The sequence below is a fragment of the Lissotriton helveticus genome, chromosome 6 (assembly GCF_964261635.1).
Source record: "Lissotriton helveticus chromosome 6, aLisHel1.1, whole genome shotgun sequence".
Taxonomy (NCBI): Eukaryota; Metazoa; Chordata; class Amphibia; order Caudata; family Salamandridae; genus Lissotriton; species Lissotriton helveticus.
The window spans coordinates 1,276,725,620-1,276,753,606 of NC_136067.1; positions in this window are offsets into that span (position 1 = coordinate 1,276,725,620).

Below are 27,987 nucleotides of genomic sequence, written 5' to 3' on the forward strand. Positions count from 1 at the left end.
TGAAGATGCGTCACGTTGTAAAGCCCTGCACCACATGTAGGCGTTCCGGCGCTGGGCGGGGGCTTTCCGTCGCAGGAACGCCTCCTAAAAGTGGCTGAGTGAAATCTACAAGATTTCACTCAGTCACTTTTAAGGCCATGCTGCGTCAAAAGCCGGCTTGAAGCAGGCGTAAGGATCACGCAACATGTTAGGGATAGAACACCCCGAGCCTTGCTGGAGCTGCGCATCTTCAGCACTACACCGCCTTTCCGACGGGGGATGCGGCACGCATCTGCCCATCCATGCATCACGAGGCGTCGCGGTGGCTCACGGGTGGGCAGATGCATTCCAAGTCTTCTGGCGCATCCCTGCTGATTAGCAGAGATGCCCCAGAAGTAGTAAATCTGCCACTTGATATTCTGGATACACGCTAACGCTTGTGGATATTCTCTAACACCTGATGGATATTTTCTAACCCTTGTGTGTAATCTCTAATGCTTGTGGACATTCTCTCACACTTGAGAATATTCCGTCACTCTTGCGGATATTCTCTGACACGTGTGGATACCCCCTAACACTTATGAATACTTTCTGACACTTGTGCATATTCTCTCATAGTAACCCACTTGTCTAAACTCATATCAGAATGCGAGAGTGCTACAGAAAGCATGTGGTAGTGCATTACAGTCCATTATTTTTTCAAGGTATTTTAAAAGGTAAAAAGGAAAATAAAGAAATGTTTTCCTTGCGTTATGCATTTGGAATTTGTGAGATGGAAGACTCTGCTGCTTTGGGTTGGGCCGTTGTCAGGAATGCATGTGACTAACATATGTTGATGTGTGTAAATTCAAAACATTTATGAAACTGGTACTTACCTGGTAGGTTTGTGAAAACAGTTTCTAGTTATTTCCCACCCAATATTTATATAGTCCCTCATGCTTGTAGATTTTTTCTAACACTTGTGAACATTCTCTAATGCTTGTGAATATTCTCTAACTCTTGTGAATCTTCTCACACTAGTGGATATTCTTTGACACTTGTGGATATTCTCTAACACCTGTTCGATATTCTCTTGCACTTCTGGATATTATTACACACTAGTGGATATTCGTTAACATTTGTGAATATTCTTTCACACTTTTGGATATTATTACCCACTAGTGGATTTTCACTAACACTTGTGAATATTCTTTCACACTTGTGGATATTTTCTGATATGCACCACACATTCAAACTTACTCTAAGGATTCAGTCCTTATCTTTTTAGCACCATGGGCGCGGGAGGATTCCGCCCCGTGCCAGGTCTGTGGGCCTAACATAACACCATTTTTCTATGCATCTCAGAAGGACATGTAGGGAATTCTAAGGGGATTTCCTCCCTGCATGATGGCGTCCCTGAAAGGCTGCATGAAGGGAGAATCTTCAGAACCAGCAAAGCTTCATGAGTTCCCTGGTTCCACTTATATAAGGGACATTATAGTTTGGTGAAAATATCAGTTAAACAATAACTTTCAAACAAATCGACAAGCGGTGAGGGCTTAGAAGTGTGGGCACTGGTGTAAAATGCTGGTTGTCAGTCACTAGTGTACGAGGAGCGCTCTAATTTCAGGAGGATGGCGGGAATTATCGCACCAGCCGGACGAGACGACGCGTTGGATGTGAACGAGTAGAAGAACAGATATAAGCCTCAATTAAGGGGACAGATGGACCAAGCCCAAATGGGTATCACGGAATAATCAATCAGCAACAAGTTTAAAGCCCTGATGATGCCCGGTGTGGACGAAACACGTTGGCTGATTGTCTGATTCTAATGAGTTGTGGATTGAACAAATTGGAAGTTTTGGAAATAAAACATATGAATTAGATATCCATTAAGATTGCCTATGGACTCTCTTTGAATGTGACTACTTTTAAGCAGTCAGCTTGTGAAAATTACTGACAAAAGGGCTCCTTTTGGATATTGGTTGCAATAAACAATAGCTTTTTAAACTATTAAAACTGAAATCCACTAGCTATAATCCTCTCAAGTAACTGTAACTTGTGCCCTAAAGGACTACAACTCGCGCCCCCACCATGCACAGTGTTGTTATCAATGATGTCATTTCAGACATTGCAGTAATGTTGTCAACAATGCTATAGAACATGTCATGAGTGATTTAATATTTGAAGTTATTAGCGTTTCCTTAATGTATAAATATAAAAGGAAGGCCTAATAGCTTTATCAGGAGGTGAGCACGTCAACATTTGCCAAAAAGTGACCAATAATAATAAGAAAACGAGTATTTTATAGATACATACACTGAAATGTTTAGTAATATTTATTGTCACAAATTTCTTTTAATAAAGACTTTTTTAAACAATTATAAACATGTCTTTGGGTTTAGGACACACAATGTAGTCATAGAGAGCATGGAGAGCATACAGCTTCAGCTCAGAGTGCTTTAATGCTTTGAAAATAATGGTAAGCTCTTGGGGTCATGAATTCAATGACCCCGAAGACTTACTTTTATTTTTTTAATGCTGCTTGGTGATTGCTGCGTTTCCGGCAGCCACCCACAACATTGAAAACCAATTCTTCACGGTGTCCTTGCACCTTTTAGGGGAACCGCCGGGATTAAAAATGTACGTTAAAGGGCATATAGGGAGGTTCGAGCCTGGAGTAGTAAAAACATAAATGAGTGCCATATTGCTTTTTTGGTAACGGCATCCACACTTTATGCACACTTTGGGGCTACAGGGGGAACCCCAATGCCCTCTTATCCCATGCAGGCTTCCAGAGAACACCTAGCCTGGGCACCAGAATTATTTCTTTTACCGTTTGTGTCCCAATGCCACCTATGGCACCCAAACCTTTTTCAAATGTTGGGGGGCTGCGTTGGGAACCCCAAGGCACGCAGCCAATGCCAGCTACCCAGCAGGCACTTATCCTGCGGACAGCAGGGGTTGGGGTCCTGGGCCTTAAATTGGCTCGGGAGGGGCAGCCTCTTCCCTATAAAGGGCAAATAGTTCCTGGGAGATGGGTTCCCCAGTGCCTTAAAATGGATTGGGGAGGGGGCACCCAAATATAATTCTTGTGCCAACACCATGAGCCCTGACCCGTGCCGGGGGGGGGGGGGGGTGCTTAGATTTCAAATTGATAGGAGGAGCCCACCCTTTTTTTAGAGAGGACCACAAATCTGCTATATCATTAAAAAAATATTTTTTATGAACCCACCAGGCCTAGGCGGCAGGGTATTCCGATTTTTGTAAAATTATTTTTGCAGGACAATGGAGCTGTTGTTGATGTGGTGGCGGCCAATCAGATTGTATCTTTAAATCTTCACTTATTGATATATACATACATCTGTACCCTAATTTCTCAGAAAAGGCTCAACATATTTACAACAAATCACAAAAAGCCCGCATTCTGGGGGATGATTTAGCTTTAAGTCACTTTTGGTGTAATTTAAAAAAAAAGATTCTTCAAATGTTGCCAAAGTTATTAACAAACCAAGTATGTAGTATATTTAGGACTATGTTTCCATAGGAAAAGCATTTTTTGTTTTGCCAATAACTTTGGCAACGCTTGACGGATCTTGACAAAATTGTCAAACCATTTGCTATTGTCGGTTCAGCAGCTGTGTTGAAGGTTTCAGGGTGATCCGTCATGCGGGGACCTGAGAAGCAAGCATTTGCAATGCAATAGGTCCCGCATTTACTGGAGTTTGAGCTATTGGCATTGTAAATGATAATGCCTTTTATTTATGTGCTTTAAAAACCTGCAAGCACTGCGTAAACCGGCACTCTGTACTTATAGTAGTTGCTTACGGGAAGCAAGGCTGGCAGAATCTTCACCTCTTTTACGCACCACTTGCAGGTTTTCAAAACACATAAATAAAAGACATTGCCATTTTCAATACTAATAGCTCAAACTGCAGCAAATGCGAGATCTGTTGCATTGCAAATGCTTGTTAATTATGTAGCCCCCATTGTTTACATTACTCATAGGTGTTGCAGGATATTTTTCGTGTATTCAACTCATATGATATAATTAAGGATTTGGTTACCACATTTATTGATCTCGATTCGTTGGCCTTGCCTAAGTGGGAGGGGAATGGATATGCTCTGGCAGTCCCCAAGGAAACCGTCAGCCTTTCTGTGTAATTATGGAAGCCTGCAAATTCAAATGAACTCTTTGGTTATGGAAATACAAAGATTTACTGTGTGAAAGTGAAGGCGTTATTTTAATTTCTGCTGGATGGTTCTATAACTCGCAGGCTGAGAATCTGTGGAAAAACATTTGTTTTTCGTTTTAAAACCTTATGTTTCACTTTTAACAACAGAACTTTCAGAATTTATGAAATGCCAGAGATGCATTATCACAGTAGTTCTCAAACAACGAATTCTGGTGCAGGCAGGTTGCACGGTGTCTGTATTTTCACGTGACCATAACTCCTGGAAGCAGCGACCTAAGTGTAAAGACTCTCGTAAGCTGTGAGCAGACGACCAGTGTGGTTTTCGGTTCTTTGAACTGGGTTGCTACATCAAAAGATAACCTCAGGTCTTTTTCCTGAGAAATGTGGCACTTTTACTTACCAGCGTTAGTCTAATTGTAATCGAGGCTTTGAATGTCTATCACACTTGTTGTGAGAAGGCCTTTACTTGGAAACCCATGTGAAAAGTTAGCTAGTTTTTCTCAAGTAGCCTAACCTTAGGGATGTGATGCAGAAATTGTATACATGGAACAAGTGAAGCTTCTGGGCTGTTAGTTCCGCAGCTATATAATTAAATCTAACTGTGTTAGCATTTGTTTTGGACAAAAAAAGAAAGCCTAAAAGTCTGCTGTAGTGCGAAACATTAGCATGTTTCCTACAGTTGCGAAAGGAAAGCAGGACGACCTAATTTTGAGGTCAATTACAATGGCAGACGGAAGGACGACCGCCGGCCTGAAGTAGGCGGAAAATGGTTTTTACAGTCCGCAAGCCGCGGATAGTCCGTACCGCCATATTAGGATGGGAAGCACTGCCGAATTCCCGTACGCTGCCGAAGAACGTGATCCGCCGAGTAAGGAAGAACGTGATCCGCCGCGTAAATACACCAGACTCCGCGGCAGACGTAAACAATCCAGAGACACCGCCGTACAGAAAGACGTCTCGACCGCCCTCAAAATCACGATTGCGGAAACCACACAGCAAATCGCTGCGGAAAAACCACCAGCCCGAACACGGCGGAACCACCACAGCTGAGAGGCAAAACATTGCAGAGAGACCCACCACAGCCAGACCACCTTCATGGAGCCAGCTCTACACGCATTCCCGGTACTCTTCGTGCTCCACCACCAGCAAGTCATGGACCGACGCAGGTACGCAAACACACAACACACACACAATGCACGTGTCGAAGCCCCTGCCCACAACAGAACCCCAGGTATGGACAGGAACACACATACATGCACCCCCAGCAAAACAACCTGGGCACAACTGACCCCACTCACCCAGAACACACATGCACCGCGAACAAACAGCCACATCACGGGCAACGCACCGTAGCGGAGCAGACGACGGAAACCATGCCCACATTCAAGTAGGCAGGCAGGCAGGCAGGAATGGCTAGGCCACACAGCTCACAGGCCCACATACACACACCAACACTCAAGGCATACCACACATAAGGAGACATGCTGGCCCACCCTCAGGCCAACCTCACACCTACCCCACTAACAGACAGGGGCCCATACACCACACACCACAAAAAACAACCCTGCTGCACACACATCAACAACCAACACACACACGATGAGCCCTGACATGTTGACTGACAAAGTCGAGACTGAACAACCTACTGGGTAGCCACAAATCATGAGTGTGACACATGCACCATATGAAAAACATCCACATAATCTGCAGTGCCTGGGAAGCCACTGTTGTCCCAAAATAAGCTTCAGAGTGCCTCCCCCACCCTTACACAGTCCACAGCCACATTGTAATGACTGTCACCCCTGCCAAACAAAAGGAAACAGTGCTGGGCAATGGTTATATGAAAGTGGCAGACACAGCATGTACGACAGCAGCAACATATCAACAATGCAAGAAGACAACCAGGAATGACACAGATACACCACAACACAGGATTAACTTGCTTTATTGCACAGCACAGAGGTTGACTTTGTGAGTAGCCAGGAGCATGCACACTGGATAGAACAGAGCAGGTCCATCTGAGGCAGCACATGAGAGGGGTAAAGTGCATCAACAGTCCATGGTACAGAACAGAGCAGGTCCATCTGAGGCAGCACATGAGAGGATCAAAGTGCATCAACAGTCCATGGTACAGAACAGAGCAGGTCCATCTGAGGCAGCACATGAGAGGGCACAATGCAGTATCAGAACAGCAACAGGGCAGTGTTCACAACAGAGCAGCTACATCTGAGGCAGCACATGAGAGGGCACAATGCAGTATCAGAACAGCAACAGGGCAGTGTTCACAACAGAGCAGGTACATCTGAGGCAGCACATGAGAGGGGCAAAGTACATCAACGGTCCATGGCACAGAACAGAGCAGGTCCATCTGAGGCAGCACATGAGAGGAGCAAAGTGCATCATGAGTCCATGGTACAGAACAGAGCAGTTCCATCTGAGGCAGCACATGAGAGGGCACAATGCAGTATCAGAACAGCAACAGGGCAGTGTTCACAACAGAGCAGCTACATCTGAGGCAGCACAAGAGAGGGCACAATGCAGTATCAGAGCAGCAACAGGGCAGTGTTCCCAACAGAGCAGGTACATCTGAGGCAGCACGTGAGAGGGCACAATGCAGTATCAGAGCAGCAACAGGGCAGTGTTCACAACAGAGCAGCTACATCTGAGGCAGCACATGAGAGGGGTAAAGTACATCAACAGCCCATGGTACAGAACAGAGCAGGTCCATCTGAAGCAGCACATGAGAGGGGCAAAGTGCATCAACAGTCCATGGTACAGAACAGAGCAGGTCCATCTGAGGCAGCACATGAGAGGGGCAAAGTGCATCAACAGTCCATGGTACAGAACAGAGCAGGTCCATCTGAGGCAGCACACGAGAGGGGCAAAGTGCATCAACAGTCCATGGTACAGAACAGAGCAGGTCCATCTGAGGCAGCACATGAGAGGGGCAAAGTGCATCAACAGTCCATGGTACAGAACAGAGCAGGTACATCTGAGGCAGCACATGAGAGGGCACAATGCAGTAACAGAACAGCAACAGGGCAGTGTTCACAACAGAGCAGCTATATCTGAGGCAGCACATGAGAGGGCACAATGCAGTATCAGAACAGCAACAGGGCAGTGTTCACAACAGAGCAGGTACATCTGAGGCAGCACATGAGAGGGGCAAAGTACATCAACAGTCCATGGTACAGAACAGAGCAGGTACATCTTTAGCAGCACACGAGAGGGAACAATGCAGTATCAGAACAGCAACAGGGCAGTGTTCACAACAGAGCAGCTACATCTGAGGCAGCACAAGAGAGGGCACAATGCAGCATCAGAGCAGCAACAGGGCAGTGTTCCCAACAGAGCAGGTACATCTGAGGCCGCACATGAGAGGGCACAATGCAGTATCAGAACAGCAACAGGTCAGTGTTCACAACAGAGCAGGTACATCGGAGGCAGCACATGAGAGGGCACAATGCAGTAACAGAACAGCAACAGGGCAGTGTTCACAACAGAGCAGCTACATCTGAGGCAGCACATGAGAGGGGTAAAGTACATCAACAGTCCATGGTACAGAACAGAGCAGGTCCATCTGAGGCAGCACATGAGAGGGGCAAAGTGCATCAACAGCCCATGGTACAGAACAGAGCAGGTCCATCTGAAGCAGCACACGAGAGGGGCAAAGTGCATCAACAGTCCATGGTACAGAACAGAGCAGGTCCATCTGAGGCAGCACATGAGAGGGGCAAAGTGCATCAACAGTCCATGGTACAGAACAGAGCAGGTACATCTGAGGCAGCACATGAGAGGGCACAATGCAGTAACAGAACAGCAACAGGGCAGTGTTCACAACAGAGCAGCTATATCTGAGGCAGCACATGAGAGGGGCAAAGTACATCAACAGTCCATGGTACAGAACAGAGCAGGTACATCTGAAGCAGCACATGAGAGGGCACAATGCAGTATCAGAACAGCAACAGGGCAGTTTTCACAACAGAGCAGCTACATCTGAGGCAGCACATGAGAGGGCACAATGCAGTATCAGAACAGCAACAGGGCAGTGTTCACAACAGAGCAGCTACATCTGAGGCAGCACAAGAGAGGGTACAATGCAGTATCAGAACAGCAACAGGGCAGTGTTCACAACAGAGCAGGTACATCTGAGGCAGCACATGAGAGGGCACAATGCAGTATCAGAACAGCAACAGGGCAGTGTTCACAACAGAGCAGGTACATCTGAGGCAGCACATGAGAGGGACAAAGTGCATCAACAGTCCATGGTACAGAACAGAGCAGTACATCTGAGGCAGCACAAGGACGTGTGTCATACTGACAGTCCCATGGACAATAATATTGCAAGGGTGGTTACAATGGATAGTCCAGACATCAAGTACAATGAGATTTGAGCGATGGGAACTGCACCTCACAGCACAGAATCAGGTGGACTGTGGTACCTCGTAGCTTCGGACACAGTGGCAGGACCTGATACAGGAGTGTGAGAAACAGCCACAGCTCTAGTGACTGACACATGAGCGATAGACCCAGACACACTGGCAGGACCAGATATAGGAGTGTGAGAAACAGCCGCAGCTCTTGTGACTGACACATGAGCGATAGACCCAGACACACTGGCAGGACCAGATACAGGAGTGTGAGAAACAGCCACAGCTCTAGTGACTGACACATGAGCGATAGACCCAGACACACTGGCAGGACCAGATATAGGAGTGTGAGAAACAGCCGCAGCTCTAGTGACTGACACATGAGCGATAGACCCAGACACACTGTCAGGACCAGATACAGGAGTGTGAGAAACAGCCACAGCTCTAGTGACTGACACATGAGCGATAGACCCAGACACACTGGCAGGACCAGATATAGGAGTGTGAGAAACAGCCACAGCTCTAGTGACTGACACATGAGCGATAGACCCAGACACACTGGCAGGACCAGATATAGGAGTGTGGGAAACAGCCACAGCTCTAGTGACTGACACATGAGTGATAGACCCAGACACACTGTCAGGACCTGATACAGGAGTGTGAGAAACAGTCACAGCTCTAGTGACTGACACATGAGCGACAGACCCTGACACACTGGCAGGACCTGTCCCTGGACAGTGACCAACAAATACCATGCCAGGATCTGAGACATGAGAGTGGAGGACACACACAGTGGCAGTACCTGAAACAGGAGAGCGCACAACTGACACAGTGCTACTACATGAGGCATGACAGCGAATAACAGACACAGTGCCACTATCTGACTCATGAGAGTGAACTGCAGCTGACCCACTAGGACCACTGAAATGATGAGCCACAGGGCTGTATGGGCCAGGAGGCAGGGTGGCTCTGGGAGCTGGGGACAGCTGTACTGGAGCGACATTGGGGTGGTCAGGTGTTACCGGTGTGTGTTTCCGTTTCTTTGGGATTTGGAAGGTCACCCTGGACATGACTGGAATGGTAAGTGGTGCGGGGCTCATCTGAAACATCATCCATCAAAGGTGGATCATGTGCTGGTGGGGTCTGCTCTCTGGGGATGTGCTGGACCCTGCTTGACGCTTGCTCTGGCCCTGCCTTCTGCCCTCTGCATCATGTGTAATGGGGGATGCAACAACAGTATACTCCTTCCTCTGCTTCACCGGGGTCTGGCTGGGAGTAGAGGTATGGGGGGACTCCACCTCTGGCACATGTGGTTTACGTTCCTTCACCAACACCAGCTTCAGGGGACGCATGGGTGATGGATGTCTGTCCTTGGTGGATGTCCTGTCCATGGGAGACGCCTTGGCCCTGGGAGGTGCCTGCTCCCTGGGAGGTGCCTTGGCCATGGGAGACGTTCTGGCCTTAGGAGGTGTCCTGTCTTCGAAATGTGCCTTTTCCGTCGGCGTGCTCTGTCCCTGGGAGGTGCCCTTTCTATTGAAGGTGCTCTGTCCCTTGTGGGGGCCTGGTCCTTGGGAGTGGCCCTGTCCTTTGTAGGGGCCCGGTCCTTGGGAGTGGATCTGTCCTTTGTAGGGGCCCGGTCCTTGGGAGTGGCCCTGTCCTTGGGAGGTGCCCTGTCCTTTGTAGTGGCCCGGTCCTTGGGAGTGTCCCTGTCCTTGGGCGGTGCCCTGTCCTTGGGAGGTGCCCTGTCCTTTGTAGGGGCCCGGTCCTTGGGAGTGTCCCTGTCTTTGGGAGGTGCCTGCTCCTTGGGAGGAGCCGTGTCCGTGGGTGGTGTCCTGTCCTTTGCGGATGCCCTGTCCTTGGTCTGTGCCTTGTCCATGAGATGTGCCTTTCCCTTGGGAGTACCTTTTGAGGGGGATGCCTGTGTGCCCTGTGAATCCGTGTCCCCCATCACCCCATGAGGGTCCTGTGTATCATCTCCAGGGTAGCTGATGTCGTGTTCTGTGAAAGATTTCCCTCTACTAGGGGATGGTGTATGTGGCCTCCGTTGCCTGCCGTTGCTGTGCCTGCTTCTAGTGCAATACCCTGAAAATGAGGCATGTTCAGAAATGTCACTCTCCCCTGAGACAGTCAGTGGTGTGGATGGGTGAACTGAAGTAGAACCTTGTCCATGTGACTGTTGTATGGCTGCAGACACTGTGTTGGATAAGGACTGTACTGTTCTGTGGAGACCAGCAACATCACCATGCATCCCCTCCATGAATGCTACCACCTGCCCCAACTTCCTATCGTGGTCCAGGAATGCATTTATCATGTTTGTCTGCCCTACACACAGCTGTCACAGCAGATCAACCACCTCAGCACTAAGGGCAGTCTGTGTCACAGGGGCAGGAGCAGCGGGGCCTGCACTAAAGGCCACTCTGCTCCCCCTACTCTGGCGAGCACGAGCAGTACTTGTTGCAGTTGGTGGCAGTGTGGGCCCAGTGTGCTGTGTACCGATTAAAGGTGTAGTTTGTCCACTCCCTGTGTATACCAACAGTGATGGCTCACCACAGCTGTCTGAAGATGAGGATGATGGTGTCTCCACATGTGAGTCCTTAGGGATACTTCTGTCCCCCTCTCCGGGGCTGCTCTCTTCCGTCTCATTCTGCATTTGTGTGATCTCTGATTCGGATGCATTGCCACCACTAACCTCCGTCGTTTGTCAGTCAGTGCCCTCGTCCAAAGCTGAAAGAGAGAGATAAGAGGTATCCCACCCTCCCACCCTCCTCTAACTCCCCCTTGAACATGTATAATAGCACTAGGCCTTCCCGTCCACGCAGCGGGCGCGCCAAAGGCGCGCCAAAGGCAAGCCCGTATGCGCCCGTCCGCGCCTGACCCAGGCCCAGGGCCACAATCCCTGGCCCTACTGACTCTGTGTTCAAGGGAGGATACTCTCGGCAGGCTCTACTGAATCTGCACCCCCCGGATAAATGCCCTGGCACCCCCTTTACTTTTAATGATAACTCCCACTTCCCAAAAGCATGCACACACTGTTATTTTAAAATTCCTTCTGCGCTTAAACCTCACGCCACTCACTCCTTACCCCCAACCACAAACAAAAAACCACCCACATTTTGGCTGCTCTTATCAACGCAAGATCGTTATGTAAACACAAAGAAGAAATCGCAGATCTGATCCTTTCTTTAAAACTCGATCTTCTTTTTATTACTGAGACATGGACCAACCCTTCATCAGAGCCTGACCTATTAGTCGCAGTCCCAGAAGGCTATAACATTCTTAAGCAAGATAGGGCCCTGAAAACAGGTGGTGGAATAGCCATAATATATCGTAACAATTTTAAAACTTCTATAAGTCCAGTTCCTCTTACCACATGTGAAGCTATACAATTCTCCTCAACACTCACACCTTCTCAACGCCTCAAAGGCATTTTACTCTACCGTCCACCAGGTAGCAAAAATGAATTCTTAGCCTCCTTCACTGATATCCTTGAATCCCTAGCGACTGACAACACAACCACCATTCTAGGTGACTTCAACTTTGCCTTAGAAATTCAGGAAGATAAAGACACCAAAAGACTCTTATCAGATCTAGAATCATTGGGTATGACGCAACTAGTTCTTAGCAGCACCCACAAAGCTGGCCATACGCTAGACGGCTTATTCTCTAACGATAAAAATATTAAAATTCCACTAGCATGGTCTGATCATCATGCTGTAACTTTTCAAATTCAACTTAACTCTTCCATAGAAACAACCACTACTACACATTCCGGGACTTTTAAATCGTGGAGAGATCTTGACAATCAATTACTTATGGAAACCCTTTCATCAACGCAGCCAGTCATTTCTAAGGACCCCAACATAGCCGCCATTGAATACACCCATTGGCTTACCACAGCCATGAATAAATTAGTACCCACAAAATCTATTTCCAAAAATTGCAACTCTCCCTCAGCCCCCTGGTTTACCAACGCGCTCAGAAAACAAAAACAGATATGTCGAAATCGAGAACGACACTGGAGAAAGACCTATACCCCCCGAGCATAAATGTATCTACAAAAATGAACTTGCTATATATAAAAAAATGATTCTGGAAGAAAAAAGTCTCTACTACTCTACCCAGATAGAGGAAGCCAAACACTCCAATAAACAACTGTATAAGGTCGTATCCAAATTCTCCAAGCTACCTCCCCAATCACTGCCTACTCCCTCACAGCTGTTCTGCAATAATCTTGCCAGCTTCTTTTACGACAAAGTTAACAACATCTACACCAATTTCTCTAATAGGAATACTGACCGTTCCTACCCCCCTCAAACCACATCACCTAACTCCACCCAGCCTGCTTTTAGGCAGTTTACAGCTACCAATACAGCTGAGGTTTCTAAGATCATGACCACCATTAAATCAGGCTCAGCCTATGATCCCTGTCCACCTCAAATTCTCTTTCCTGCAATAGATATAGTAGCCCCCCAACTCACAGACATTATTAACTCCATGTTCTCTACAGGAGTCTATCCTGCCAAATGGAAGGATACCCTTCTTAAACCCCTATTGAAAAAAACACATTTGGACGCCGAGGACACTAACAACTACCGCCCTATAGCACGTTTGCCTTTTGCAGCAAAACTAGCAGAAAAATTGATGAACGCACAATTATCCCAATACATCGAGGACCACTCCCTACTAGATGACACCCAGTTTGGCTTTCGTAAACACCACAGTACCGAAACAGCACTTATCAAAGCCACAGACGAGATAAGAACTATTCTCGATCAACGAGGGACAGCAATTCTTGTCCTGCTGGACCTATCTGCTGCATTTGACACGGTCGATCATAACATCTTGATTGACCGTGTCAGTGCTATAGGTATCCAGGACAAGGCCAAAGATCTTCTCTCCTCTTTTCTCTCCAACCGTACCCAAAAGGTACAACTGGGCAATTTTAGTTCTGCCCCGATGACACTTCCCTGTGGCGTCCCCCAAGGCTCATCCCTAAGTCCTACGCTATTTAATGTCTACGTGACATATTTAGCAAGGGTCATCAAGGACTTTGGGATGAGCCTAACATCCTACGCGGACGACACCCAGTTGATTTTAGCCATAAAAAGTAACGGAGATGAAATTGCGGCTAATTTTCGCCATGGTATGGTAACCATCAGCAACTGGATGACAACCAACTGTCTCAAGTTAAATTCCACCAAAACGGAAGTGATGATATTTGGAAACCTCTCCCCTCACTGGCCAGGCACCTGGTGGCCCACGGAACTGGGCCCACTACCCACACCAGTCACCAAAGCTAAAAATCTAGGAATATTGCTGGATGACAAACTAACATTTGCTACACATGCAAATTCCGTCGTGTCCACCGCATTTTACAAGCTTAAGTCAATTAAGAAAATCCTTCCGTTTCTTCCCCCCAATTCAGGAAAAACTCTGGTCACTGCGTTTGTCATGTCCTCCCTTGACTATTGTAACAGACTTTTCATCAATGCCCAACAGAAAGTCATTCACAAGTTACAATCTGTACAAAATGCAGCTGCGAGAATGCTTTCGGGTACTCCGAAATTCAAACCTATTTCCCAAACGATTAAAAACTATCACTGGCTCGCGGTGAAGAATCAAATTAAATTCAAGGCACTTTGCATAGCTTATAAAGCCTCCCGCAAATTAGGCCCACACTTTCTCAAAAAATCCCTAGCATTCTATGCCCCCAATAGAGCACTACGATCCTCAAATGCCTTGCTAATGACCGTGCCCCGGACTAAAACAGCTTCATGGGGTGACCGCCGTTTTACCGTCGCCACTGCAAAACTGTGGAATTCGCTCAATATAGACATCAGATCCTGCCCCACTTTCAGAAGAAAAATAAAAACTTGGTTATTTAACCAATAACTCTCCACACCTTATCCTTGAGCTGCTACCGTCTATAGCGCCAAGACGCCCTAGGGCATTTGTTTGCGCTTAATAAATCTCATAAATAAATAAATAAATAAACCTAAGTGCCACACTCACGTACTGCAAATTACAAAATCCAAAATTCCTTGACTGCTGAACAACATGTCGCACCCATCCTGCACATGAACCACCCCTACCAGACATCCTCATGTCAAAGAATTAGTGAGCCCTGTGACACATGTACATGAAACAAACAGGGCAAGTGCATGCACACCACCACACATGTGATGCCATGGGACCACAGACCTGAATGGCATGTCCTGGGCCCCTGCACTACAATGAAACTGGCATGTCCAGCTGGCTGACATGGATGCTAACTCTCACTCCGCTAATGCCACAAACATGCAATAGCAGCACACCATATACACCACGGATGTCACTACTGTATCTGACCAGCAATATGTGCATGCACTAAACCCATTCAGTGTGCTTACCGCTAGTTTGCTGCTGCTCCCCTCTCAACCATGCGAACAGGTCAGGATGTGTCACAGCTATGATACGTAGCATTAGAGGGGTCATGGTACGTCATGCAAGCCGGCCTGATCGGTGAATCAGCCCCAGTGTCATCTCCGCCACATTCTTGCTGATCCTGGAGATGTCATACCACCGCTTGTGGCAGTGTGTGTGTGTCGCCTGTTGCACACCCCCACTGCCCGTACATCACGTGCTATGGCCCTCCACATGGCCTTGTGATGGTGCAGCTTGACCTACCATAATGGGAGACAAGAGGTGGCAAGTCAGTGAACAGTTGGCCGTTGACACAGATAGAAGGTACAGGTATCTGTCAGCAGCCATGCACAGTACAACATATGTGACGGACAGGTCAATATGGCATTAGTCCATCATGAAAAGCAGGTGAGGTACACACCCACAAGATAGCTGTGATCAGTCGTGACCCAGCACAGCCACAAGACTACACATGTCATGTTTGTGACCCCTCAAAGATAACACTTTGCAGCATAGAGGTCAATCAGTCAGTGACAGAACCAGGAACACATCACAGCGTGCCTGGCCTGCTGGGGCATACCCACACTGCCTCCCACAGAACACCCCCAGATTGCAGAGGCCAGGAGTCAGGGACCACCTCATGCACACCAACATGTCCCCGACTACACTTACCACCTGTCCTGGGTCACCGTAGAGCCGTTCATAGTGGTGGAGCACACCGTCCACAAGGACCTCCAGCTCCTCTGCAATGAAGGGACGGGACCGGATCTGTCCAACTCTCGCCATGGCAAGGAGCGGGACACTGGCACAACAGCAGCAGTTGGTGGAGTGGGCAGCAGCAGCAGGAAGAGGTGATGTGTGCAGGCAGCAGTGGCTGGAAGCAGTGGATGTGTGGTGCTCAAACTCACACATTTATAGGGCCCTGATCTGATATCAGTGGCACACTTCTGCAGCAATTGGTGTTCCCGGGCTGCCTCATTCAAAATGAGCCAATGACTAGCCCGCTGTGGCGGTGCACGACTTCCGCTTTTTTTAATTCGCTTACGCATTCTGCGGTACCTGTTTCCATTGGCTGCATGTGCAAGGACCATCACGGTCACACACCGCCAACCGCATGTGTGCGCTACCGCGATGGTGCATCATTTGAAAATCATCACTCGCTGGCATCACAATGGCGGAGCACGCATTCAGCGGGGGCGGGGCAGGCTAACAGATACATTAGAATGTGCAAGTGGAAATGGCAGTTGGTATCCCCCCATTCAGTCACATAGCGGCACCCACCGCCGGGTCCGGGCGGTGGGTGCTGTCATGTGTATTGATGTCACCGTGGCATGGCTGGCTATGTGCGGTTACCCACCGCCGGGTCCGGGTGGTGGGTGCCGCCAAGTGTATTGATGTCACCGTGGCATGGCTGGCCATGGGCGGTTACCCACCGCCGTGTCCGGGCGGTGGGTGCCGCCATGTGTATTGATGTCACCATGGCATCGATGGCCATGGCGGACCCGGCGGTGGGTAACCGCCCATGGCCAGCCAGGCCACTGTGACATCAATAAACATGGCGGCACCCACCGCCCGGACTTGGCGGTGGGTAACCGCCCATGGCCAGCCATGCCACTGTGACATCAATACACATGGCGGCACCCACCGCCCGGACCCGGCGGTGGGTAACCGCCCATGGCCAGCCATGCCACGGTGACATCAATACACATGGCGGCACCCACCGCCCGGACCTGGCGGTGGGTAACCGCCCATGGCCAGCCATGCCACGGTGACATCAATACACATGGCGGCACCCACAGCCCGGACCCGGCGGTGGGTAACCGCCCATGGCCAGCCATGCCATGGTGACATCAATACACATGGCGGCACCCACCGCCCGGACCCAGCGGTGGGTGACTCTATGTGACTGAATGGGGGGATACCAATCGCCATTTCTACTTGCACATTCTAATGTATCTGTTAGCCTGCCCCGCCCCCGCGGAATGCGTGCTCCGCCATTGCGAGGCCAGCGAGTGATGATTTTCAAATGATGCACCATTGCGGTAGCGCGCACATGCGGGTGGTGGTGTGTGACCATGATGGACCTTGCCCATGCAGCCAATGGTACGCACAATTGCAGTAGCAAGGATCTTTTTCTGTGATGGTGGACAGCATGCCCTGACGTGGTGTGTTGACACACTGCATGTCTCCGCACGTATCTAATGATAATAGGTGTACATGTGTGTCAGGGCATGTCCGGAATTCCTCAAAAATCATCATGTTCTGTCAATGGCCTATGTCCACGTGTCAGCAATGACCATTTATTGCATGTGTGAGCATACTATTGACATTGCCAGTGGTTGTCAAAGGACAGTTATGTGAGATCAAGTTGCGTTAGATGTGCATGGCAATGTGGTGACATCTTGGTTTTGAGGTCACACGTTTCAAAGTGTACACATCTTTACAGTCCCTTAAGGCTGTGTACCCACAGTTTGATCCAGTCAGGAGTGTGTGTTTTGTGTGTGCAAGAAGCAATGATGGGGGATACATGCATTCTGTGTATGCGTCTGTGTGTCGTCTGTTGTATGTCAATGCCTGTCATGTGAGCATGCACAGCATTGTTGGTGGTGTCATGGGTGCATGGAGACAAGGAGGGTGTGTTCCAGGTTCGTGTTGTGAGTGCACATCCATGTGTGCCTGTGGGGATGCTTGTCCACACATGGGCCCTCGGTCATGTGATGTTGGCTGTTCTTGCAACATGTGTGCACGTACCATTGTACATATTTGCACACAGGATGTTGTTTGTGGTTGAACATTGTGTGTGTAGTTGGCTGTAGTGCCTTATATTTCTGTGACGTCACATATACAATCAGTGTCTGCAACAGGGATTATTTGTGGTGTGTTGATGAAGATGTGATAGTGTGGTTCAGCTGTGCCGTGTTGTCCAATTGACATCTGCTCCCATCTACTCCCACACAGGAGGGCTCCAAATGTGCATCCACCATACACTGTGCTGGAGGACATAGTTGGAGAGGAGGTGATCCGCAAATTCCGGCTTGACCGACCGACATTGCAGGAGCTTGTAGCACAACTGGCACCGCACCTGCAGCCACGCAGGCCATATCCTGGAGCAATTACACCCACAGCAAAGGTGATGGCGGCACTTCACTTCTTCACTACGGGCACATTGCAGTACACAGTTGGTCATGCCGGGGGGATGTCCCAATCCATGTTTAGCATGGTACTGCGGATATGCTGGAAGCCATGATGCGTTACAAGGATGATTACATCCATTTCCCACGTCCGGCAGAGTTGGCAGCATTGAAAGGGGACTTCTATGCCCTGGCCCAGATTCCACACGTAGCGGGTGCCATTGATGGCACACATATTGGTCTAGTTCCACCCCAGGCACGTGAACCCATCTATCGCAATCGGAAGTGCTACCATTCAATCAATGTCCAAGTGGTGTGCCTGGCTGACAACATCATATCCCATGTGTGTGCCAGATTTCCGGGATCCGCCCATGACTCCCACATCCTGCGGAGCAGCACTGTCCCCCAACAGATGGCTAATCTGCGTCAAGATTTGCGTGGCTTGTAGGTGAGTGTGCTGTGATGACTACTGTGCTGTATGTGTGCCATGCTGTTCCCACCAGTACTGGTACTGATGTATGTGTCTGTCATCCCCCCACGTAGGTGACTCTGCGTACCCAAACCGCCCGTGGCTGCTGAGCCCCCTACGGAATCCAACTACCCCAGGTGAAATGCGCTATAATGAGGCCCATGGGAAGACACGTAGGGTGGTGGAACGTACATTTGGACTGCTGAAGTCTACGTTTCGCTGCCTGGATAAAACCGGAGGGGCCCTGATATACTCAGCCGGCAAAGTATGCAAAATCGTGGTTGCCTGCTGCATGCTTCACAACCTGGCGGTGCGCAAGAATATGGAAGTGATCCTGGACCCTGCAGACCAACAGGTTGCTCCGCCTCCCATCCCACCCATGTCCAGTGATGAGGATAGTGGGGAGGAAGAAGGTGTGGACCAGAGGCGTCAGCTCATTGACCGCTACTTTCCTTGAATGTGAGTAACTACGTCTTGTGCTGCTGTTCAATACGTGATGTATGTTTGCTGGTGATGGGTGGATGTGGTGTGTGAATGCTGCCTGTTCTGGTATGTTCTGTTCGCAAATGGGTGTGGGACATGGTGTACATGCAATGCTCCCTGATGTGTGTCCTGTGATCCGCTTAATTTGCGATGAGCGTGGTTTGTGGGATGTTGCAGTACGGTGTGGTGCGATGTGTGTGATTCAGTTTCATGACCTGTGCTTGTTGTTCTCTCATTATCCCTAGGTCACTCCCACAGAGCCATTATTCTGAACAACATTGATCCCTGCACCTGGTAATGACAACAACTAAGACAAACCTGTGTTTTATACATGAAGGTCACACAGCCTTGAGTGTTTCCGTGGTGTTTATTTACAGGGGGTGGATTTGTGTTTGTACATATTTACAAAATGTTGGTGGAGGGGAAGAGTGAGTTGAAGGGCATGTCAGATGATCCCACCGTGTAGACACCGCATTGTATGGTGTAAACCTAGTCCAACAGACGTGTGCCAATGCTTGGCAATGTGGGGCAAGATAGTTCACAGAGTGAATACCAGGCTCAATGAAGGGTGAAGTCAGTGCCGGCTCCTCTTCGGGCGGTTGGCTGGTGCATTGCCACTGCTCTGTCCTGGATCCAGCCTCGGACGGCAACCTCCGTCTTTGAGCCGGAGTGGACCCAGCTGTGGGGGCAGCTTATTCGGGGGGCACCTCCCTGTCAGTGGCCTCAGGTGATGGTAGTGGTGGTGGTGTCCTGTCCCGCTGGCCACTTGGGGGAGGGGGAGGTGGTGTGTTGCGGGATAACCACTCTCTCCAAACAGATGTTTGCTGCCCCATGAGGTCCACCATTTGTCCCATACGGTTGTCCATGGACCTCAACAGCTGGCGGGTCTCAAGTGAGTCTTGGCGCGCCCGATCCGCATGTGCCTGCGACCACTCGTACGATGCATGCACTCTTGAAATGAGATCCAGGGTCTCGGTCCCAGGACTGGGTGGGTCTTGTTCCCCACCTGGACTTGCACCTGCCCTCCTGTCCGGAAGCTGTGTCCTCACCTACGTCCTCACCCGTCCACTCTACCTGCAAGCCTGTGATGTTGATGGTCCGCCATCGTCCAATGGGTCAGGGAGGGTGGCACAGGCAGGACTGGTGGTGGTGGTAGTGGAGGTGGTGGTGGTGGTGGTAGCTGCACAGGTCCCAATGGCAGAAGTTGCTGTGGTTCCACTGGCCAAGGTGGTGGGGGCAGGGATGTCCTGGGAGCCTGATGGCCCTGGGAGTGTAGGCGGACCGGCATCGCCCGCCACATCCGAGGTGTCCAGGGAATCATCACCGTAGAGTCCATGCTGTGAGGGGGCGACTGGTGCTGGCGGTTGCTGGGTTCTCCTGCCAGTTCTCGGTCACCTGAGGGACAAGAATTTAAGAATCAATGCTGTGGACATGACAGGTTTGTTGTTACTTTTCAAATTTCTAGGGATTCAGGACATGGTTGTTGATGTCATCACATTGGTGTGGTACACAGTACTAGGCATTATGGTGGTGTGGAGGTAGGGAAACAATACTTGGATATGTGTTGTGCTGTTCTGCTATTGGATGGTACCCCTGGACTCTGTGTAGTTTTGTAGTCATTTTGACATTGTTGCTGTGGCTCAGCAATGTGGACCAGGGCATGTTCACCAGGGCTGTGTACAACCTACCTTGCTACTGTACCTAATAATAAATAATAAAGGGGCTTATAAAGCGCCATGGTGACGCCATCCCGGCGTGTCCCCGCGCTGTGTAGAGAGTGGTGGAAACAGAAGAAGCAGTATCCGGGCTACTGGATGAACAAGTGAGTTTTTAGGAGTTTCCAAAATACCGTTTCGGTCTTGGCCAGCCTAATTTCGATGGGGAGAATGTTCCACTGGTTGGCTGCCAACACTCGGAAGGAGCGCCCGCCCATTCTGGCCTTCTTTATACGGGGTACTTTCAGGAGGCCCATGCCCGAGGAGCGGAGTGCTCTGGTGGGCTGGTAGGGGATCGCTAAGTCCTTCAGATATTCAGGGGCTTTTGAAACGAAAATCCTATGGCAGATTAAGAGTGCCTTGAATAGGATCCTTTTTTTTATAGGAAGCCAATGAAGGGTAGCCAGAGTGGGTTTAGATGCCGTTCTTTTGGGGAGTCTGAGAACTAGCCGTGCTGCAGTATTTTGCAGCACCTGAAGCCGTCTTAGGTTTTTCTCAGTGGTCCCCAGTAGAGTTCATTAGCATAATCTATGCGGGAAGTAACTAATGCTTGGGTCATGGTACGTCTAGCCTCCAGGGGCAGAAGGTCCAAGGTGCGGTTTAGGGTCTTCATTATCCCAAAGCATTTCCCTGCTACTTTGTTGACGTGGCTCTCAAAAGAAAGTTTCGGATCCACCCAGACTCCCAGATTTTTTGCCTCCCTGCCCGGGATGGGTGTAGGGCCAAGGCAGGGGGGCCACCAATCCTGAGTCCAACTGGCATCCTTTCCCCCTATCACTAGAACCTCAGTCTTAGAGCCATTGAGCTTCAGGCAGTGTTGGTTCATCCAGCCTGCAAGCGCCTGCATGCAGGTTTTAAAATTGGCCGCTGCTAGGACGGGTGCCTGTGATAGGGAAATGAGCAGTTGAGTATCATCGGCATAGGATACTAATTCTATGCCGTATGATTGGACCACCTCTGCTAGTGGAGCCATGTAAAGGTTGAACAGGGTGGGACTCAGGGCAGAGCCCTGGGGCACCCCCTGTTCTAAGGCTATGCTGTCAGAGAGAAACGTGCCTCTCTGGACCTGAAAACTGCGGTCAGAAAGGAAGGCCTTGAGCCAGCCCAGAGCCGCCTTGGTGACCCCAGCACTGCGCAGACACCGTAGCAAGATGGAATGAGCTACCTGGTCTAGTCATTGTCAAACGAGGCATATGTTGGTCTTTCATGTGGATGGTCTACCTTGTGTTAGGGACAGGCTTTGGACATTGCATCCATGTGCCTTGTGTCAGGAAACACATTGTACTTGCTGTTGTGGGTATGTCAAGTCTCACATCATGCACAGACTGCCTACTACATGGTTTGTGTGGACTGCCACCATATCCAAGTTTCCCCTTGCAGGTTCTTTGATGTGTGCAGATGTGACGCTTCTCTTCCATGTGTCCAAGGGTCTGTTATTTGTGGGTCCTTCTGTGGACATATGGTACTTGTTTGTTGTTCGACGAATGCAGTATGCAGGCACTGCGTACTCACCTGTCCCATGTTTAATTTCACAATTTAAACATGGAGTTACTACGAAGCCATGTGTTGTGTTGCTCCTCGCTGCAATCATGAGAGTAGAGGGTGCACATTGGAATTTGGAGTACAAACTTCCCCCTCACACCCACCCTCCCAGTGAAGATGGCTACCTACCTGTAAGTTTGAAGAGGGAGGTGCACTGGTCAGCACATGGTGGGGGGACTCCATCTTGCTCTGGGGTGGGAAAAGGGTGCCTGTTGGGAGTTGTGATGCTTGCCTCTCACCCACACCCACCCTCCCTGTAGACATGGGGGGCTTGTTGGGAGTTGTAGTGCTGGACTCTCACCCACACCCACCCTCCCTGTAGACATGGGGGCCTGTTGGGAGTTGTAGTGCTGGCCTCTCACCCACACCCACCCTCACTGTGGACATGGGGGCCTGTTGGGAGTTGTAGTGCTGGCCTCTCACTCATACCCACCCCCCCTGTAGACATGGGGGGCTGTTGGGAGTTGTATTGCTGGCCTCTCACCCACACCCAGCCTCCCTGTAGACATGGGGGGCCTGTTGGGAGTTGTAGTGCTGGCCTCTCACCCATATCCACCCTCCCTGTAGACATGGGGGCCTGTTGGGAGTTGTAGTGCTGGCCTCTCACACACACCCACCCTCACTGTGGACATGGGGGCCTGTTGGGAGTTGTAGTGCTGGCCTCTCACCCACATCCACCCTCCCTGTAGACATGGGGGCCTGTTGGGAGTTGTAGTGCTGGCCTCTCACCCACATCCACCCTCCCTGTAGACATAGGGGGCCTGTTGGGAGTTTTAGTGCTGACCTCTCACCCACACCCACCCTCACTGTGGACATGGGGGCCTGTTGGGAGTTGTAGTGCTGGCCTCTCACCCACATCCACCCTCCCTGTAGACATGGGGGCCTGTTGGGAGTTCTAGTGCTGGCCTCTCACCCACACCCACCCTCCCTGTAGACATAGTGGCCTGTTGGGAGTTGTAGTGCTGGCCTCTCACCCACACCCTCCCTCCCTGTGGACATGGGGGCCTGTTGGGAGTTGTGGTGCTGGCCTCTCGCCCACACCCACCCTCCCTGTAGACATGGGGGCCTGTTGGGAGTTGTGGTGTTAGCTGCTTGACCACATGCGAGCCTGGGAACGTAGGAGGCTACATTTGTGGTTGATCATGGTGGGTGCGTTTAAGCCCTGGGGTTCACATTTGGGTGACTTTGTGGTCCACATGCATGGATTGGAGCCTGGGAGATGTATCTTAGCAGTTGTGCAAGGCAGGACATAACAGTGTGATGGTGGTCATTGGTTTGTACTTACCAGCCTCTACTCCCTCATCTATTCCTTCCAGGCTCTCAGGGTGAGGTGTGGCTAGCACCTTCTCCTCCCATTGACTGTATGGGATTGGATTCATGGGAGGGCCACCGCCAGTTTGGTGTGCCTGCAGGCGGTTCTTGGCCCTGATGCCTTTCACCCTTGCCTTGAGGTCGTGCCACCGCCTCTGGATATCATGTTTGGTGCGTGGCACGGTCCCTGAAGCATTCACTCTGGTCACTATTCTGTCCCACATTGTGGTTTTATTTGCCAAGGTGGTCTGCTGGACTAGGGTACCGAACCGATGTGGTTCTACACGGATGATTTCATCCACCATGACCTTTAACTCACTCTCTGTGCACTTGGGGTTTTTCTTGGGGGTCATGGTGTGTGATGTGCAAGGTGTTGGGGGTGTTGGGTGTGCAGGTGTGTGGTATTTAGGGATGGTGTTGTGGGGGTTGGCGTGGTGGGTATGTTGGTGTGCAGGTTGTATGCGTGTTTGTGTGTGTCTGTTGTGTGTGATCTGTGCCTCTTTCTTGAAGCTGGGCTGTGATGCAAAGGATTGTGGTAATGGGAGGGATTCCTTTTATACTCTGTGTGGTGGTTGTGTCCCAATGGTTTTTTTCAGTCAGGTGTTCTGTGGATGTGGAGACTTGGATGCTCTGGTTTGTGCTGGGGGGGGGGGGTGTCATTGGGGCGTGTAGTTGTTGGGGGTGGGTGTTCCAGGTAGGTGTGTGTCCTGTTTTTTGGTTTACTATTTACTTCCGTCTGCCATTTTTGTTTCGGTTTGACGGCAGGGGTGATGTTCGTTTGGTCCTTCCGCAGCCAAGCTCCATTTTTCTATGCTTTTTTTCCACGGCGGTCGTGGACGGTGGTGAGTTCCGTTGGGATGGCGGGGTTATCCTAATCGTGCGGGCAGTCCCTCTGCACGTCTGACGGAGGTTGGGCCTGTTTCCGCAGACGTTGCGTCCGCGGTGGATGGTTTTTCTGTGGTACCTTCCACGTGCGGAGGTCTTTGGTGTGATCCGTCCGCCGTGGTTGGTGTGTGCTGGCGGAAAAATCCAAATCGCACCAGCGGTTTATCCGCGGTGTGGTCGGGAGTATATTTGCCACGACCATGGCGGTCGGACCCGTTTCCGTACGCCATCCTAATTGACCCCTAAGTGATAAGAAGCCTTGTTTAAAGATCGTAATCTTTTCATCTGCAGCATCTGTGGGATGCAGAACAGTAACCTAAAGAAAACAGCAGGATAGTAGACTTAAACAATTAACCCACCAACAAAAAGATAAAATGCATACTGTATAAATTATAGAAACCGGGATTAAATGCAGATAACCAAGCTTCACATTGTGTAATAGTGTTTTACATATACAGAGAGTGTATTGCAAAATATAAGCAGATCGTACACGCAGCTCAACACCAGTAATTTAGTTCAAAATGAAATATAAGCCGATCGTACCCACAGATCAGTTCCAAGACAAATACTTCAATGCACAGCCCCCTCCTGAAGTCATAGATGTCTCTTGGGACCGCCACTTCTTAGGGCTGGCTCCTGCTACGTGCAGGACTCGCTCCTGCTGTATCCCTGGACATAGCTGTTTGCTGTGGGTTGGCGGGAGGTTTACTGCTCCCACCAAGCCATAACAAACTGTGCTCCGCTTTAAGCAAGCAAGAGCATTTTGCTGTCACTTGCTCAAAGCGGAGCACAATTGCTTGATAGAAAGGGAGCTGCATATTCAGCAGATTCCTCTCTGGCAAAGCAAATCCGGATCCTGTAGGTGGTGTGGAGCGGGCAGGGACCACGGGGACTTGAGGCTCTCCCTGCTGTCTCCAACCGAGTGGGTGCCCTGGGTGGGACCAGGGCACCCACAAGTGAGGCTGGGCCAGAGGGATGGGTTTCCCAGGGCCAAAAGTGGCTTGGTGAGGGGTACCCTTTGGCCCTCTTAGGGCCAGATGTAGGAAGCCCTTTACCGGTCGGTAACGGCCGAAAATCGGTATTTTCGGCCGTTACCGACCGGTATTGAGCTTTCGGGATGTAGGAGACCGAAAATCGTCCGAATCGGTAAATTTACCGAATCGGTAAAATACCGAATCGGAAATATTACTGATTCGGTAAATTTACCGAATCGCAACTGTTTGCGAATCGGTAAATTTACCGAATCGGTAAATTTATCAAATCGGTTAAATACCGATTCGGTAAATAAGAAGTGGTAAAAATGGATATTGAGATGTAGGGAAGCTCAGAAATACCGAATTTGCTTAAAATTCGGTATTTAAGAGTCGGTATTTACCATGGATTGGAATCAGGTGGTAAACAGGTGCAACCTATAAAAATGGACCCAAAATGCAATTCTTCTTGCACAATGGCGGCATTTTATGTCATTGCAAGACGGCTACGGCTACAGGAGGAAGGAGAGAGGGAATGGCAGAGAGAGGAGCAGGTGTACAGACAGAGGATAACCCTGTTCATGCTCACAGAGGCAGAGATACTCCAGAGGTACAGGTTGGCCCCAGACACCATCACGGAACTCATCAGGGACCTACACCCACTGTTGGAGCACACTACCCCAAGGGCACACGCTATTCCTCCCCACGTGCAAGTGCTGTGCAGCCTACACCTGCTTGCGTCTGGGAGCTACCAGAGTATGGTTGTTGCGGTAGGTGGGGTGACCCAGAGCAGCCTGTCAAGGTTTTTCCACAAATTCCTTGACGCCATGTTACAGAGGATGGAGCATTATATATCTTTTCCTGCAACCCATGCTGAACTGGTCCAAACAAAATCTGACTTCTACCAGATGGCACGTTTCCCCAATATATTTGGCTGCATTGATGGCACGCACATTCCCATTTGTCCCCCTGCTGCCACCGAATATATATACAGGAATAGGAAGTCCACCTACACCATCAATGTGCAGGTGATCTGCAATGCAAAGTTCGCCATTACTGACCTTGTGGCAAAATTCCCTGGGAGTACCCACGACTCCTATATATTTCAAAACAGTGGCATCTATGCACGGCTGACTGCAGGGGAATTTGGTGAAGGATACCTCCTAGGTAAACTGATTTAAACAAAGGAAGGAGAGAGAGAATATTACCTGGAATATTCCAGGTAATATTCTCTCTCTCCTTCCTTTGTTTAAATCGGTATACAGGCAGCGCACAGCTGCGGGAGCTCCCCTATCCCTAGAAAGACACACACTACCAACACATCATACACACGAAACACGCGCTCAATCACATCGCTATGGAGTCAGAACACGGTCTCACATTTGGCGAGGAAGATGTAGACGCAATCCTGGCAGCCCTCAACCCATTCGAAGGACTGAGCAGCACAGATCCAGGACCCAGTGTTGTCGACTGGGATGAACTAATCAACCTGAGGAGGTCACAGATAAGGGCAGCACTGCATGGCCTACTGATGACCGAGTACCTCAGGAATAAGATAGCACCACAGGGCCTTCTGGTCAAAAATGAACCCTTCATTTTTCAAAATGATAAAGTTTTCAAGAAGGAATGGTCATTAATCTCGTGGCATTGCACACGAGATTGGTTGGTACTCATAGTAAAAACCGCCACTAGAATTACACAAGAACTTAAATTGGATATACAAAAAATTGAGGTACAATTAAAAGCCTACATAAAACCTGCGGAACTCAAAAGAAGGCTGGAAGAACTAAACCAGCAAATGGCTGATTTTGAATCCACGCTAAAACAAAGCAAGTTTAAGAAACTGGGTAAAGATAAAGACCGCTTCACTCCTGAGACTGCATACCCTTATACTAAGGATGATTACAACTCAGGCAACATGAGTAATGACAACGATAGTGATGGCACCGATAGCGGTTCATCTGGCTTAAGCACTCGCAGTAACCAGCGGCAGAGGGGCTACCAGAGACGACAGGGCCAAGCTTACCCAAGACAAAGAGGATGGCGAGGATACCAACCACAACCATTCCATCCACCTTTTACAGTACCGACACCGTTCCCACCATTTAACTTTGGACAAGGACCAGCTGGACCAATGTACCAACCATGGGTCCCTGAGTTCGACCCAAACTTTTACAAAAACCAGCCTTTTTTAGGCTCCCGCCGAGGAACCAACAGAGGGCGGAACAGAAAAGGCAACACTGTGATGTGGCAAGACCCCAACCAAGGGGACCCCAGGGTGAACACGAGAAGCATGACGGGGGCCCTACAGAGCAACCCATCAACCAGCTTGAGAGGGACCTAGTGGTTAACATCACACCGTGGGAACTCACATCAACCCAGAGGGATGTATTGAACAAAGGCCTAAGTTTCGTCCCAACCAACAAGTTGGACTCCTTCAACCTTCACACAGAGATGCAAGAATTTCTGCGAAAAGTTAAATTACAGATTTTCTTTAAGGACAAGGAGAATGTCCCAGAGACAGACACAGGATTAAGACCCAAATCTACCTTCA